Source organism: Balaenoptera borealis (assembly GCF_965194805.1).
Source record: "Balaenoptera borealis genome assembly, chromosome: 17".
NCBI classification, from domain to species: Eukaryota; Metazoa; Chordata; class Mammalia; order Artiodactyla; family Balaenopteridae; genus Balaenoptera; species Balaenoptera borealis.
In genome coordinates, this window is record NC_138876.1 from 42812202 (window position 1) to 42830286 (window position 18085).

General features: G+C 39.9%; 1 long non-coding RNA gene across 1 annotated transcript in view; it reads right to left on the minus strand.

Moving 5' to 3' along the window:
* The window catches only part of LOC309614607, a 47768-nt gene that overhangs the window by 7480 nt on the left and 22203 nt on the right, over positions 1-18085 (minus strand). The window contains exon 2 of the long non-coding RNA XR_014236315.1: positions 20-18012. This is a non-coding gene — a long non-coding RNA (uncharacterized lncRNA). The remainder of the gene's footprint in view (positions 1-19; positions 18013-18085) is intronic.

Genomic DNA, 18085 nt, shown 5'->3' on the forward strand with positions numbered 1-18085 from the left:
TAGGGTAAAGACAGCATACACACGAGATGCAGATATTCAAGAAAATACAGTCCGCTGCAAAATTTCCCAAACTTGTGTTCTGTGAAAAACTAGTCTCAAAAGAGTTCCATCATCAAATAAGTTTGGAAGATGCTGCATCTTATCTCCCTTCTTGGAGATTTACAGCACACTTGAGAATATTTAAAATGTTGGTAAATTCTGCAGAAACAAAACTGGTTTAACAAAGCCCAGCATTTCCTAAACTTACTTGACAATGAAACTTGGCTTTAAAATTCATGAAATACCCATTAACAACCTGCTTAACTATCCCTTACCCATGGGCAGGATATTCTGCACATAGACTCTTGAACTTTAAAGTACATGGTCAATACTGTCTAATGTCCTTGGCAGATTGGGGTAGAAGCAAAAATATTAATCCCTCTATCCCCCACCTTAATGATTTCATCTCTTTTCATTACTTTCTCTATTATTTCATAAAACTGCTGTGAAAAATAACCAGCTAAATGGTCATTTGGCTTGTCAAATTAAGTGTTATGTGAATGTTATAATAATAGCGACTATTAATTGAGCACCCACTGCATGTCAGGCAATGAAGCACTAAGTCAGATACTTAATGTAAACTTTCCTTGTTCTACACAACAACTAGCAGAGACGCATTGCATCTTCACATAAAACATAAGGAAACTGTCTGGGAGAGGTCATACATCTTGCCCAATTCACTTGTTACTATAGGATACAGCCAGAATTGCATAACCATTTCTCTTGTCTCCCAAGTCCCTGCACTTCTCACTATATCATACTGTCTCTCTAAATAACATGAATTCATCCAGTCCCAATGATATAATAAAATATGAAATGATAAGAATAATGATGCCAATAATGGTAATTAATAACAACCAGAAAGATATTAAAATGCTACATATTGTCATTGTACAAAATTTATGGTGGTGCAATGTTTTAACAGTATAGAGCCCACTCTCCTTTTTCCTACCCCCACATCCAATTAATCATTAACTCTGGTTGGTTCTTTCTTTAATATCTCTACTGCCACTAACTGCTGTGCAAGTCACCTTTTTATCTGTTCTGGATTTTTACTATAAACAACACCTGACCTAACCTGTATTCTTGCCTTCCTCCAATTCATTTTGTGCACTGCAATCACAGTGGTCTTTTTAAAATACAGATCTGATTACCCGACTACTCACTCTTCAATTAAAAACCTCGAAGACTTCCCACTGACAATAGGTTAAAGGCTGAACTTGTAGGTTTCTGTGATCCTTCATCTTCTGGCCCCTGTCACCTTTCCAACTTCAAACTCCACACTCTCCAACCACATCTGATTGATTTGTTCATTTGTTTGTTTGTTTTCCTTCCCCCTCCTTCAACCAGAAGTGAGCCCAAAGAGGGGAGAGACCTAGACTCCCCTGTTGACCACTGTGTCTCCCAACACCAAGCACTCCCTCTTACACATAGTAAGAACTAAATAAATATCCATTGAATGAATGGATAGATGACAGGGTGAAAAGGGTGAATGAATGAATGAACTTTATCGGGACTGCTAAGAGAGAGGTCAGGGTTAGAAGAGGAAATTTGTTTTCAACAAATTTTGTGGGATGTGGCTCCAGCAGAGCTGCTTCGTGGCCTGGGTGAAGCAGTGTGATGAGACAGGAGGGCCGTTATCTCACCCACGGGGATCTCAACACGACTCTGCAACCTCAAGGAGGGGCAGCTTTGGAAACGTCAGAGAGAATGCCTTTGGAAAAACCATCAGCCTCCCCAGGAAGTGCCCTACCAATAGAGGCAACAGTGAGAGTCTTCAGGCCCTTCAAGGACAGTGGAAACTGATGGGGGAGAAACAGCAGGAAAAGTTGAATAAAGCAGACACTTCATGCTGAGTCTGTTTGGTAAACCGCTTTGTGAACACATGCTGGACAATCATTCGAGGATGCCAAGGTATATTCATTAGGGGGTGGGTAGGGGAACCTGCTCAGGAAAGAGACTAGAAGTCCTCCTCTTTTAAGAAAAAGATAAATGGAAACATGTTTCTTCGAGTTTATCCACAGTCTTGCAAATTCAGAAACTACTATTCTAGAGCACTGAATTTGGAGCCAGAAAATCTTATTTCTGGCTCTTTCACATTCTAGCTCTGTGGCTTGGGGCAAGCTTCAGAGTCTTTCCAACTCTGATTTCTTCATCCAAAATATAGGAATAATGATACCTCCTGAAAGGCATTGTGAAGAGTGAATGAGGTAAAGTTTGAAAATATATATGAAAACATTTTTGTAAAATATAAAGTACTATAAATTATTATTTATTTGTCATAGTCACATGTAGGATGGTCTGTCTCTTTTATATTTAAGCTCTTCAACCCTTAAATGATTCTTTCATTTACATAACTGGCTGCCCAAGGAATCATATTTGTTCTCCTGGATCCCACTCCCTTGGCCAGAGTTTGTTGGACTAGCAGTGGACATCTGACCTAAGCTCACCCAGTCAGATTTTCCTTCCAGCGACTTTAGAATTGGAACCAAAAACTCTATTTCAACCTAAGTTGGTCTTTTGACTGGCAAAGTCCTAAACTCAGGAGCTATGGGTTGTCATCATAAATCCACGTGTTACTGCAGAGCAAAGAAGGACAATCAGAGAGAAATGATGAGGCAAATTTGTGGAGAAGCTGCCTGGATTCAGCGTGGATTTTCAGTCCCTGGGTCTAGTTTCCTTGACTATTACTGTGTCTTAATTATCAATTCTCAGTCTTAATTATAAATGTCCCTGTCTGTCTTTAGTTAAATAAAGTTGGCTCTTGTTCTGTTACAGTGAAAGAATCCTAATACTAGATAGATAGATAGATAGATAGATAGATAGATAGATAGATAGATAGATAGATAAATGGAGATGGCTAGCTCTATTACTGAATAATATATCTGGTTAAAGAAAAAGGCTGTGCTGCAACCTTGACCACATGGAGCTCATCTCATAAGCATGTGGTGTGTCTGCTTTGTAGAGGTGTTATGGAGACTAACATCTGTGTGGCGATTTAGTTTGCCAAAAGAAGCACTATATGAATAAGGTGATAACTACAATAATAGAAATAACAGTACTTAGTAAAAATCAGAAAGGTTTAAAAACTCTACATTGGCCAATGTGAAATCTTCAGCAGTGGGTTGTTATAATACCGGCCATCATAGCAGACTTGCTTGGCTCTTGGTCATGATCCAGTACCTTCATATGGTCATACCAGGCACCATTGCTCCTCTGTCTGCACGTTTCTGACCTTTCTTATTTAAATGAATTCCATCTGTTTGGAAACACTTTTCCTTTCAGAAGCTTGCAGTATCCACTTACTAATCATACAAAAGAAATCTTCTAGTAAAAGAAAATAATAATATTTGCTCCTATTATTTCATCCAGTCATCTTCTGGAAGGTTTCCAAATGTCCATACTGAACTTTGACTACTATAAAACCTGTTTTAATATTTCAAAAATACTTGTGTTAATGAATCTCTAGGAACACATGTTACCAATATTATATACAATTTCCATCTTGTTCCACATAGTCCTACTGCACAATTAATGCCTGTACAACTAAAATTTGCTTTCTTGGTATGCCTATTGTTTTAGTAACAATAATTGGAAACCAATAATATTTTGTAAAACAAAGTTAGGTATACATATGCAACTCCAATTATGGTCACATTGGCTGGCTCAGAGTCTGACAATGGGAAAGAATATATAGAATGAAGGATCTGAGCCCTATGGTGACATAGCACATAAAAAAATTGAGCTTTATCATTTGTAGGATCAGAGTGAATACACATATATATTATACATATGTGTTTATGAATACAGATTAACCTTTTGTAAGAGCCATACAAAATTTATAATTCAGTTGTTCCCAGTTATTTCACAGTGATACAATTACCTTCAAAAACCTATTTTAAAGAGCTCCTTTGTTCAGAAATGTTTGCACACCTGAGTAGGCTGAGCTTAGCTCACTGATGTCTGAATTAAGAAATCAAGTATGTATTACAGCTTCACTAATTTGTAGGGAGATATGTTTGAATTAATGAAAGAGTGTGAGTTATTTTATGTACTACATTACAGTACTTTATTAAATTAGCATTCTTTTCAAGTTTGCTTCAATGAATTATAAATTTAACTGTTAATAAGCCGCATTCATTGCCAACATGAGTATGCTAAGGTACTTTAAAATACTTTCTCTGTGAAGTAGATGTTTTACAGAAATTGTTATATTTATTTTGAAAATGATACCCTTGGTTACATGGTGCAAAGGCAAGTAGCTCAGTCTCCCCCCCACCCGCAAAAAATCACAGAAAATCTCTATTCTGGTGTTTCCCATAATAGCCTGGGTCTATTTCCATCATTTTATGTAACACACCAATATTTTATTTATCAGCTTGTGAGTCTTTGTCTCCCTAGTCGACATCAGTCTTCATGAGGTTAGGGATGGGTCTTGTTCTTGTAGTCACCAGCTCATCACACAGTGCCTCGCATGTAATGTGTGCAACAATAATCATTTGTTGTACGAATCAGTGTGTTGGCTTTCACTAGCAATTTTCATGGATTTTCTCAGTGGGGTAAAGAATTATTACCACACACTACAGGGATCAGAAAGTTAAGATTCTGCTGGATAATGAAGCCAGATAATGGATCATCTAAAATGATTTCAACACAGATTCTTTAAAATGTGCCCTCAAAGAACTGGTGCCCTATTAGTTCACATTTATTGGTTTAGAAAACAGAAAGGTTAGTCCCATGAAGAAAGCTAGAGAAACTTACTCAAGTCACGAGGAAAAAGAAATTGTGGAAGTTGGAGCAAGACGGCAGAATTCTGTGATCTCAGAATTTCCACTCCCAAGAGCCCTTCCAGATTTCTTGAGTTTTCTGGCTGGGTTTTAACAAGAGTAATGTTTTGTTGGACAAGGCATTGCAAAGAATCACTCTTTAGTGAGTCTACCCAAGAAGCCCCATGTGGCCCATCTTTGTTCTTCAAGGGGCTGGGGGCACACAATGGGACTTTGAAAACTGTTTTCAGCTGTTGTCACTTTTGTAAGAATGGGCTCATTTTCCCTCTGAGAACCCCTACCTGCATTAATATCTTTAAGGGCAACCATTAGTGGTTTCCTATAGTGACTTCGCACAACCACATTTTCCAAGCTTGTGTTGGTGCTCTGAGTATCTGGAATTAGAAAGGATTGGTTCAATGTGAAGAAACAACAAATCTGCAGCCTGTGTTTCATTCCCACACACCTGTATCCATCCCAAGTTGTGTCTATACAATGCTAACTTCCCATCAGATTTGGTGACATTGTGTCTCCCTCAGTACAGTGAGATCAGTTGGAGCAAATGCCTGATTCTGGTGTGGCCCTGTCTATGTGCTGTCTGTCCCCTGCAGCTCTCCCTTTCAGCATGCAGCAACTGTTTGCTCATAGGCCTGATAACATCCTAAATGATTGCATTGCTGTCAATCTCTGTTCCTTTAAGGAAGAGATAGAAAGTTCCAGAGCTTTACCCTGAGACTCCAGGTTTTTATTTGGCATTTGGAAAAAGTGACCTGTGTGTTCAGGGTCAAGCTTGATTCTCCAGATCATTTTATGTGTTCACAAAAAGAGCTCCTGAGTTTCAGCTTGAGTCTCTCCACAAGATGACCCAAGTTTCTTTATTGTAAGTTCCTTGGGGATTTTGCCCTTGTACTCTTTGAGAGCACTTATCTGCTGGCAGTGAATGAGATAGCAGATCTCCTCAATTCCTCTCTGCCCTTCCAAGGCAGTTAATGAGATCAGAGCTGTACTGTGTTTTTATCTACCATTCTAATGTATCACATGAGATAGGATATCAGGGTTTTCTCCCAAAGCAAACCGAAAGGTAACACAAAGAAGCACTGAAGGATGAGAAGACAACTTGGGACAGGATAACTTGTGCCTATAGCCTACCTGTTAATTAACCAGAGCCAGGATCCAATCATATGTCATGAATAAGAGCAGGAAGCAGGTAAATTGTAGTCACTTCAAATTAGCTCACTCAACAAGGTCAGGAGCAAGTTAATTCTTAAGCATTTAATTCAGTCGATTGGCACTCAAACGAGGAGAGGCAGAAACAAATGGTGTAGTCTTTGTAAGGTTGTTAACGTGACCCAAACTTATAAGAGTAAATTAATATTTTCAGCCTTTCCCCAATTTTTCACTATTGTATAGATACACATTTTCAAATGTAAGTTTAGTGTCCTCTTCCCTGGGTTAATCTCAGGTCCACCACCACTGATGTGATTTAACTATTTATTTAAACTTTCTGTGCCTTAGTTGTCTTATCTATAAAATGGGGATAACATTAGTAGCAATATTTATAAGAATTAAGAGAAATAATACATTTAGAGCATTTGTTAAGTACTCAATTGATATTAGCTATCATTATTATTTCTGTATATTCACATTCGAGACACTGAAAGATAGGAATTATTAAAATGTCTACATCATTCTTTTCAGAACCTGTCTTCAAGCAGGGATGGGTGTTCTCCTAACCATGCTTAGCGCAGAGCAATAACTATTCACGGGTAAACACATCAGCCTCTAACTCTATGGCATTTATTTTCTCTGTTACATTAAAATTAGATGTTTGTTATAATTTCACAATTTCTTCTCCTTTTCTAGTATATAATTAATACTGGTATTTTACCCTCTTGGTAAGGAAAAAAATGTTAATCCTCATATTTCTGCACTTTGGTAATTTCTCAGAGAGCCCTGGCCCTGATTCCCCTTCTGCAAAGTGCAGGGGATCTTTCCTTGGCTCCTTCTATGATTCACTGTGACTCCTGATTACTGCAACCGGATGGCCTTTTTCTCTTCTCTCTTTCCTAATAAGGAACAGAATAAACACGACCGGGATCACTTTGAACACTGGCATTTCTTCTGAATACAGTTCTAACTAGATTTGTATTTTTATGCTATGAGTGGAAATACCAGATAAGAAGAAATAGAGGAAGGCAGATGAAAGGATGAGATGGAATAAGGAGGTCTGTTATTTGGATTTCCTTAGGTGGGACATTTGTTGCATAAATGGCAACCAGCTCTTTAAAAAACAAAACAAAACACTTTGGAGTTCAGTACCATTAACAATAGATAAAGAAAGAAGGCAAAGAGCTCCGCGGCGTTAATCTCACCCCTCACAAATAATGGCACCAGTGACATTTGACCATGTGACAGATGAGTGAGTGGAGAGCCCTGGGACTGTGATAGTGACAGTTTTCTTTTTCTACCCTTGTAAATTATTCAGCATTGGCACAGCACTGGGAAAACACAAACCTGCAAAAGGGTAAGAGAGAAAAGGAATTCTATTGCAAATGAGAATGGCTGCTGACAAGTCCATTAAAAAACAACAACCCAACATTCAAGCTGCGTCTGCTGCCTTCCAAATGTCCTTCAAAGGTTTGGTTCACTAACCTCTTTCAGACATGAGAGAAGGTGGAAGAGAAGAGAGGAGAACCCCTGTTAAAAGCATCCTAGACTGGTCTCTCTTTCTGAACGTGACTGTGTCATCATCAAAGATGGGATGCTAGGGCTCCTAAGATCACATGGGTTGTTAAAACCCAGTGTCCTAGCCACACATTTCCATCCCAGTAATTACATCCTGCTGACTGCAATGCTCCCCTTTGTTTTTGGTTAGACATGATTGCCTTCCATCCCTTTCTTTGTACTGTGTTAAAGCTGCCACCCCAGTAGAGGCTGTTTTCCTGAATGTGGTTATAAAATTTCACAGACAAGTTGTAAAAATGCCATGGGGGAAAAATACCATGACACATTAAAAAAAAATGAGAATATATTATTGTTTATCAATGAGCTTAATTATTTCTCTTCTTTTTGCTTGGAGGAAGACAAGGCCATCTTCCCACCTAAGTATCCACAGCAGAAATGGGGGCTCAGTTAGAGCTCTAGAAATAAGGCTGTGAACGAGAATTCTAACACTGAACCAGACCAGTTGCTCTGCCCCAACCTTCTTCTCTCCCACTAACATCTGCTGTGCAGCTGGAAGGTGAAGGAACTGATGTTTTTCCATTGCTTGTCCAGCAAGGGGGGCTAGAAACTACAGTTCCGTTCCTGTTGGAGACTATTCCCCTCCAGTATATCTGCCAGAGAAAAATCTCTAATAACATCTTGTATTTCTATAATAGATTTTATGTGACATTTTCAAAATATTTTACATTAGTGTATGAAGCTTCCCCTGGTAAGGTATAATGAGTGAGCACTTTGTCTCCATTTTCCGGAAGGGTGAAATGATACAACAGCAGGCTTGGTGAGGAATAAATCTGCTGCGGTGTCAGGTATGGCCCCCAGGTGTTCTTTCCTCTGCCTCTCCTTCCACAGCTCTAACATTTACTGTCCACAGTTTTCTCTCTACAACAAAGGTATGATTTTCAAAGCTTGCCCTTTATCAGCCCTTTCAGGCCAGGAAATATCACTAGAGGGTGGTAGGAGCATCACAGAAGGTCACAGGGTTTTGTTTATGCCGTTGTGGTGATTCCCTGGGAGTCTTTCCACCCTTCCTGAGTGGCCCACACATCACTAATCTGGTACAGCATGCGTCTGAGATGGACATCCCTTGAGGTTTCAGTCCTTTAAGGTTCATTTTGCACTACCACCTGCCTCTCACCCCCTCCCTGCTCACCCACACACGCCCACCCTCTCCAACTTTGCCTAAGTTACACCTAAATCAAAACTTTATGACTATTATTTCTTTAATGCTGGAACAGCTTAACCAGACAGATGTAAAATCCTTTTTCTGAGAAGCTAGGTCTATCCAAAAGCAGGCTACTGGACAAATGATCCGAAAATAGAGGCAATGCAAACTAGCATCTTAATCTATGTGTCTGTGACAACAGTTTGAGGCCGTTAAGTGAAGCATTTTCTCCAGGTTTGTATGGGAAAATGTTTCTGCCCCAGATTATGTCCAATAAGACTGATGCTATGATTTCTCTCCTCTTACTCTATAGGTTTCTATATAACTTTTATTTGCCAAACTCATTCCTTAGTGAGCTTGGAAGACAGATTATGGTTTCAGGAGAACTGTGTCTGCTTTTTGTAACATGCCAAGTAGGACTTAGGAAAATCAGTAGCTGATATGCCTCTACTCATTGATTATTAGAATCAAAAGCCTTGCTCATGAAGGGTTTATGCCTCAGTAGAAAATTAAATGCTCAAAATGTTAACAAATGGTTAATTGCATTTTTTGCTGAAATACTTAAGGCATAGCAGTTCTCATAGGGCAGGCTTTAAATTGGGTGCATTTTCATAACAGACCTTTACTTTTTGGTGGGTCTTTACTTTTTGGTGGGTATAGATAAGAACATAAAAGGAAGATTGCTGAATGGAAGAAGCCATTATGGTATTTCATAGTCCCAAATGACACTCATCCCAGTCTTTGCTACCTGGGTAGGGCTGGGAGGGCACTGATTATGCCAGTGTTTCAGGGGAAGAGGCAGACACAGATCTACCTCATTTTTTTATACAACAGAAAGTATCTTTGACAAGCCTCAACTGGTAAGGAGGAAGAAAGGTCCATTCTATCTTTTTTCTTTTGCAGCCCATGATTTCTAAGGCCACAGTAGTCCGGGGTAAAATTAGAGCCACTGAACAGTAATAAATGCCTGCCATTATGGGACTTTCAGCTTCTGATTCTCCCCAAATGATTCCAAGTCTTCCTCTGCAAACAGCTTTCATCAAGTACCCTCTGGAGTGCCTCGCTGAGAAGAACATACTCTTAACAGTTCCTCCACAGCTCACTAGACATTGAGACTGCTGCTGATCAGTTCATCTATTCAACGGATATTTGCCAAATACCCACTCAGTGTTAGAAATTGTGTTAACTTGAGGAACTCTCTCAGTGACTATGACATGCGCTTAATCTGGATGGCTTGTTATGCTTTGGAAACCCATCTATTTACTTTGGAGGTGTCTACTGTTTAAAAAAATGGTAGATTTTATTTTAATGTGTTGGCCACAAGTACTAAAGTATGGTGGTGATTGAGGGTAGATAAGATAGAAATAATTAGGCCACGATGGCAAGTTATCCGTCCATTCTTACACTTGCTCATTCTATCCCACCAAACCATCGATGCTTTAGTTTCACTGAGGGCAAAATAATACTCTCACTTTTCAATCAAAAGTAAGAAAAAAAGAGATTTAGAGAATATCAATTTTATAACTTCTTTATAAAGAAAAAAGAAGAAATATATGATCTCATTTAATAGGTTACACAATTACTCTGGCACTTATCCTTTTAAATTAGTGAACCACATTTGAATTGTCATTACCTAGAAGTTGCTGAACAAATCAAAAATTTAAAAAAAACTTCTCCAACTCTGCCAACATAGTTGACAATTTCCCAAGCTGCATAACAAAGCCCTTAGTGGCTGTCAGTCCTGGCACTGATGAGAGCCCTTATCTTTGTTCTTCATCCAGTGACTACATAAATCAGGAAGGAACTTGGTTGCTGGGGAGAGTTTCACAGGCGACTTACTACCAAAAATATTTCTCGAACTAACTTTAGAAAAGACTTTTCCCTGAATTATAAATGAAAAAAAAATAATTTTATAGGCATACAGATCCAAAATACACTTTATTTTTCATTTTAGATTATATCTGTGGCGGGGTGGGGGGGGGCGTGGGAAGAATTCTTCAAGGTAATTCACGACATGGACCTTAAAGAGGAATCCAGACTAGTGGCCAAGTCAAAACTTCAGAAACTAACTGTAGGAAGAGCTCATTGTCTGATCTGCTTGAGCAGGTTCGAATTTGCTGCCAGCTTTATATTTTTATGAGGTTGGAGAATTGCAATGTTTCCTGGGTTGAATGGGTGGCAACTCACATCAGAGCTTTTGTCCAAGAGGTGACATCAAAATGGCAGTGGAAGCTGTGGTTCTCCTCCCTGATGTCGTGTAGGCCGTTTTGGTGGAAATGAGGAAATAATATTTGTGTGGGAGGGCAGGAGACTGAGAAAGAGAAAAAGAGAGAAATCCTGTGAAAATTATATTATCAGTAATTTTGTCATTAGTTTTTCTTTACTGAGGATATATTTTCCAAATGACTTTACAACACCATATAATACCCTAATTAACCCGAAGGTACTCTTTTATAATTTAGCTTAAAGGTATGCCTTGGATGGTATGGCATACCCAAGATTAGTGCAACATCTTGACTTGACTTGGGTCCCCATGCTACATAGAATTGCGGGCTCCAGCTATGAGAACTCTGAGGGAAATGGACTCAGCCTTTCTCAGAGGTGGCTTAGAGCCTGAGAGGAGAATGGGCAGTTGAAGACTAGATGCTATTCTGAGTTGAAGGAGATACGAAAGAGCCAGGGACAATGCAAAGTCTGCTAACAGAAGAAAACCGTGGCTGCTGAAGATTCTGGGACAGATGGCTGCCTCCACTGCTGGTAGGACAATGTCTAGGAATCATTATCAGATCAAGTGCCAACTGCCCTCAAGAACAACATTCCTGAGGCCACACAGGAAGTTTCTTCTTACTGAAGCTTATATAGTGTTTGCCTGGAACTAGCTCTCTGCACTTCTCTGACATACCTGATAGGTCATCCTTGATTTCAGATACAGATGATTGCTTCTAATTGTATTCTCACTGAGAAGAAAGAGTGATATTTTCCCACCAGAAAAATTTCATAGACTTGGACTCAGACTTATGAGTCAATGTCTCACCCATTGCAAAGACCCAAACATCTGATTTCCAGTTGGAACTATAAGGTTAAGAATACCTGAATTTAAATTTACATAAGAAATATATTTTTTGAATTATATTTTTTCTTCCAGTGGATGTGCATCAAATCAGTCTGTGAAATGCAACTGTCAACTATAAGTCATTTGAGACCTTCTGATGTCTCCAGAACTTACCTTGACCTTTTCATAGGGGAGTTCAGGAAGTCTAATTTCACCCTTTGATTCTCAGCCCCTCTTCACACTCTTGCTTATGTCAGTGTCAATGCAATGCTCTAATTTTGACATTTAGGTTGAGTCTAAGACCCAGCCTCACTGGCATTCCAGTTCTGTTTACTGGATCCATGCTTTGAGCCTGCCTTATTGACCTGCCTCGGGTCTTCCTAGGACTGAGGGCTTCTGTTCTCAGTGTACATCTTCTCTTTTGTCCTTAGGTTTTGTGTTTCTAAAAGTCTATTATGAATTTTGGGATATTAACTATTTCTAGTTTCTCTTTTGATGAGTTTGGTCCATTTACACAAATATCCCATGTATTTTTCTGCTTTTTGGAAATAAAATAAGCACAGAAAACTCACTTCGACATATATCTAATCAAAATTCTTGGGGTTGACATTTGTAGGCTTTTTTGTTTTTGTTTTTGTTTTTGTCCACCCAGCAAATATTTCCCCTTCTTTCTTCTGAAAATGGTTCCCTCACTTTCCTCTGGGAGACCATCTCACTCTAGCTGTCCATTTTATGTGCCTTTGGATGATGCCAAGACCAGCTCTGCCTCCATACTGGTCATGTGACCCAGTATAATGAATATAGCCAATTTCCTGGCCAAAATGATTGGTTCATGTTTGGGAATGTGACCAAATTTAGACCAATAAGAGAAGAGTCAGAACTTTTGTTCAAAGCACTGCTGAGGGTGAGTGAGGGAGAGCTTTTTTTACTGGACTTGGCACTGGAAGGGTGTAAGGTGGGAGCTGTTGGCAGCCATCTTGCCTCAAGTGGTTTAGGGACCTTGCCTGAGAATGGAGCAAACATAAAGGACCACAGGACAAAGGGATATAGATATTCTGCCGACATCGTGTGAGTTCCTATATCCCGACCATGACTGGACCATACCACCTCAGTTCTTTTCAGCTCATTAACTATTTTTGTCCTTGTCAATTTGAGTCAAGTTTCCAGATACCTAAAGACCATTGACTATTTCAGGTCTATTTTCCTCATGCCTGATGATACAGTGATAGTCTCTTACAGTTGTTACACCATGCTTGGACTTCCTATTCAGTCACATGAAAGCTAGAGACGTAGGGTGGAAATGCAAGTCACAGGCTGGCTGCTATCATTGTAAGATGAATTATCCCAGGGACGAATGCTCCAGGCAGTCTGTCAGAGTAAAACTAAGCAGAGAATCTTTTTTCCTTTGTGTGTTGAGAAACAAGAGCCACTTCTTATCCTACTTCCATTTCCCATAAATGGTATGTCTGGAACAATGGAAAGGGGATGGCAGAAAATATAAGACATGGGCCTACTTTTCCCATTAGACCATAATACCTCCTTCAGGAAAAGTGCTTCTACTAGTTTACTGTTTTATTCCTAGAGACTAGCCTAGTACCCGGCACAGGGCAGGTATTCCATAAGTGTTGGCTGACCTAATACGCAGAAAATGTCTAAAATAGTGCTGCTTGTAGACATCCATTGCTCTAATTTTTTCCTCTGTCATCTTGCTACCAAACCAGCTGCCCCAGGACCTGTGTGGCATTTGTGTGATATGCTTATCAGTCACACTCACAACTACAAGCAACTCCAGAGGAGCCAGGATAGCAAGATTCCAGCAAAGTCCAGAATACACAGAAGTGAACTTCCTAAGCCACCCCTATTCATAGGATCCTGGGGTGTTATTGGTCTGGGAGGCCCTGGGTCTCCCTGTGTCAGCCACTAATGTAATGAACAAATCCCAGACTCATGGCCTGAAGCGAGATGATGTTTAACTCTCTGTTGTCTGTCTGGCAATGGGGGGGTCTAAAGGTTTTTCTCTTTCAGGATCTTGAAATACCCTCAGATAAAATGTGTGTTCCCAATTTAGCTAGCTATAGGCTACTGGACCTCAGCATAAGGGAGAAAAATGAGGACTGCTTATATTTTGTGGAGCAAAGAAGCTCAAGGCTCCTGTAACAGGGGTTACTGCACAGGCACAAGAAGTGTCAGATGAAGTGTGGAAAGACTGAAGCTGGGACTCAGCCTCCAGCTGGAGCTGCAGCTAGCTCCTCAGTGATCAAGCTTTCACTGCAGATCATCCATTAACTTTGTCAAACCAATCATGATGCTCCCTGGGTTATCCATGCTGATAGTGGGGCAGAACTAATTAGGCAAACACAATCTCCAGGCACCCCGAGGACCACAGACCCCGAAGGGCCCATTAGTTCCCTCTTATCCCAGCCACTCTCTCCAGTTTGGATGGTTATATTTATATAAAGGAGAACAGAACTCAGGACATGTGCTGCTGAGAGGTGTGCCAGGGCTGGGACTGGGCCCAGAACTGCTGGGGCCAGGCCAAGGTGTTCAGCAAGAAGCCTTTCTTGCTGGGAGGTCAGATGGAAGGAGAATCCAGCTTGAGTTGTTCAGAAAGACATGCTGGGCCTTTTTGTGATTGGAGGTCAAGTTAAATGAAAGCAAAGTCTTTGCCCTCTGTTTTCTCTCCTCCTCCTATTTCCTGGCAGCAAGAGTCCAACAAGAGAAAACTTCAGATTATTGGTAACAACGTAAACAATGGGATCTCTCCAAATCATTATGAAACCCTAGGGAATCTTCAAAATGTGTATCTTTTCTGGGACTCAAGTATTTAGTTCCTAGGGCTGGAAAAAAAAATGTACTAACCCCACAGCCTTGTTCTAACTTACAGAAACTCTCCTTGAAAATGAGGGCTATCGTGATCACAGAAGTTCTGCTGAGACCTAGCTATACACATACACAGAGGATGAAGGGGTCAGGATGTTGAAGAGGCTGTAGTGGCTCTGCTCAGTATACAGCTGAGACAGGCTCCAAGCCAACCACATCATGTGAACTGTAGGTCAGGCAGGGGCTTGCAATCACCTCCTCTTGGCAATTCAGTTTGCCACCATGCTACTTGCCATAGGATTTAAGATACTCATAAGAAAAAAAAAAGAAAGCATAGCATTTAATGTCCAGACAGAATGTAAAAATTAAAGAGACAGAGAGAGAAACTGAGAGAGAAAGAGAGAGGGAAAGAGCGAATACCCTTTATTGCTACTTTAAGAGTGATTCTAGAAACCTCCAGTGCCATAGCTGAAATATTTTGAATATACTATTGTCCTCACATGAACAAATAAACAAACAATAACTAACTGTGAAGGTAAGAGGGTCAGAGTCAGTGGGGGCATCACTGACCTTGAACTGAATTATTCAAACTACTTGGATTCTCTGCAGATATTGTGTGTTATGAACTGTGGATTCAACAGTCACAATGACATGGTCTTTTCTTGATTCCTTGAATCCTCTTTCTTAATCTCCTTCTCTGAATTCCTCTTCTAACCCATCAGGTTTTCAGAACAGGATTCTGTTCTTCTCTTAGATTCTTTCCCTTGGTGAACAAATACACTCACTCATATTTAGCTATCTATTCCTTTGGCAGCTAGCTTTATTTCTGGCTCTGATCTTGTTTTCAAATTATTACCTTTTATCTCTCCAACTGCCTAATGGACATTTCAACCTAAATATTTTGCTATCATCTCAAATCCAACATGTCTATGATCAATTTATCATCACATTCATCTCAGTCCTGGCTTCTTCTGATTTCTATTAATGATTTAATCATATTCCCAAGTATCTAGCCTCAGAACAAAAAGAGAAAACAGTCGACTTAGTCCCTTTCTCTCTTACTGTCAGTCAGTATTTCCTATTAGTTCTTCTTTGTGTCTTTTCTTCTCTTTCTTTCTTCTCCTTTCTAACAACCACACCATATTCATCTGACAATTGAGTTATTAAGTAGAACCCTATGAAACTCTCATTCTTTGGTAATCTGGTCAAATAGTGGAATTTCCACTGGTTCATTCTAACACAGTAGCTGCTCAGAGCTATCTTCTTCAATTTCTGGGAAATTAATAACATTTAGATTTTGGGCCTTTAAGAAACAGCTCAACCTTGTCTTGACTCTCAATATTTGAAGCATTTTCTGGCGCTTTGGAGCGCAGAGAAAGATCTTGGCTTTCTAGCTGTGCCTATGTGGTTCAGGCATTCCTGTGGCCATGTATCTCACTCCTCCCACCCCCCACCCCCAGATTTGGGGCAGGAGGCCCAGAAAATATATTTCCATGACACCACTTCAAATCCTCTTTGGAAGTAGCAATGGAATAAATTTTTAATCAGCCAACCAGGGCTTTAATGCCTGTACTTCACTGACTTGCTTCTGCCAGGATGAAAAGATCTTGCACGGAAGGCATATGACTTCGTTTGTTTTGCCCTCTGCTCTGACACAGTCGGCTGGCCTTCAGGGCACAGCTTAAGGCCCATCTGTTCAATCAAGCTTTTGCCTGATTGACATGGGAGAATCATCCAGGTGAGGGGGTCCCTTAGATTATTATCTTCTTCTCTTTGTACTTGCAACCAGAGACTCCTGGTGCTGCAGCCTCCTCCAAGTGACCCAAATGAATGAATGCATAAACAATGTTTTCTGTAGCAATTATATCCATTCCAAAAACTTTCCTCCTCAAATCCTTTGTGGAACAAGTCAGCATATAAATATATACATAAATAATAAATTTAAAATATTCTGAATGGTAGCTTTAAAAAATTCTCTCTGCTTTGAAAGCAAGAACTTTTACATTTAAAACAAGCATTTCTATTCTCATTCCATTTGAAAAGGTGAATATGAGGTATTTTTCTGCCTAAGTATTTTTAAGTTTTTGTTACTTAAACATATACAGCAGTAGAGAAACTAGAATAATGGACCCCCACGTACCCATCATCAAGCTTTTACACTTATCATCACTTTGCCAACCATGTTTCATCTGTCCCCCCATATTTTTCTTGGAATATTTTAAAGCACACTAGTCCATTTAACCTGTAAATATTTTAGTATGCATATCTAACTGATAAAAGCATATAAAAATATAGCCACCATGCCATTTTCACACCTAAAAGTTTAATAGCAATTATTCATTTGGTTGAGATGCCCAGTCCACATTCAAACTTCCCTCATTATCTTAAAGTTCAACATATTGCAAATAGTACGTCTCTAAAGTCGCTTTTGTTTGTTATTGGTGGCCCTCCCTGATTCTTTTCTATGTCACTGATTCATCATTTGTCCATCAGCACCTCCCACCCTCTGAATCTGACTAATGACTTTGAATGGTGGAGTTTACCTTATTACTCCATTCCCCATATTTTCTGTAAACTGTTAAATCTAGAGACATTTTTAGACTTATGTTCAGTTTTTTAAGCAAGCTGGTTTTGTAGGTGATGCTGTAGAATTCCTGTGTCCTTGTATCAGGAGGCATGTGATACCTGGTTGTCCTACTTATTGTTGCTAAGATTAATCAGAGGAAACATCAAGTCCTCCATTTCTCATAATTTGCAAAGAAAACCTGAAGTGTGTACGTGATGATCTGCACCTCCCCATTCAACAGATATTTTCAGAAAATGAACTTCTGAGGCTTATGCACAGTTCTCAAGGACAATTGAGAAGTCTAAGAAGTCTAACGCAGCATTTGCCTTTAAGAGATTTATACCCCCATGAGAGAGGGAGAGAGACAAAGATATGCAGGAGATGTGAACAAGTAACAATGTGAGCTTTAGAAAACAGTACAAACACGGGACCACGTGGTTAATAGCCAGAAGACTTTTACAGAGGCTATTTGGTGTAGAAATACAAAAATGGAAGAAAGGAATGCAGTCAGGCAGTTTTCCCTGAAGAAGTGGCTCTGAGCTAGAAGTGAAGGATTTGCAGGATTTACTGGCAGAGAGAAGGAAAGAGAGGGGGGTACATAAAATGACCTAGCTACAGAAGGTTGGGAAAGAAAGGTACAGGGGGTTCTGGGCACAGCACTTTAGTAGAGTTTGTTCCATTAACATCACTTTCTCATTAACTCTATACCTGAATAAGTACTTGTGTGAAAAGGGACTCAGTAGGTATCCATAATGACTAGCTGTCTGAGTCAAGTGCGCTTGGTGTCAGGTTCACAAGCTTTGGAGAACAGGCTGAGAGGTGACCTCATTTAGGGCAGTGGTTTTCAAACTTAGCAAGCTTGTTAAAAGTGGAGAGTCCCGGGCTTCCCTGGTGGCGCAGTGGTTGAGAGTCTGCCTGCTAATGCAGGGGACATGGGTTCGGGCCCTGGTCTGGGA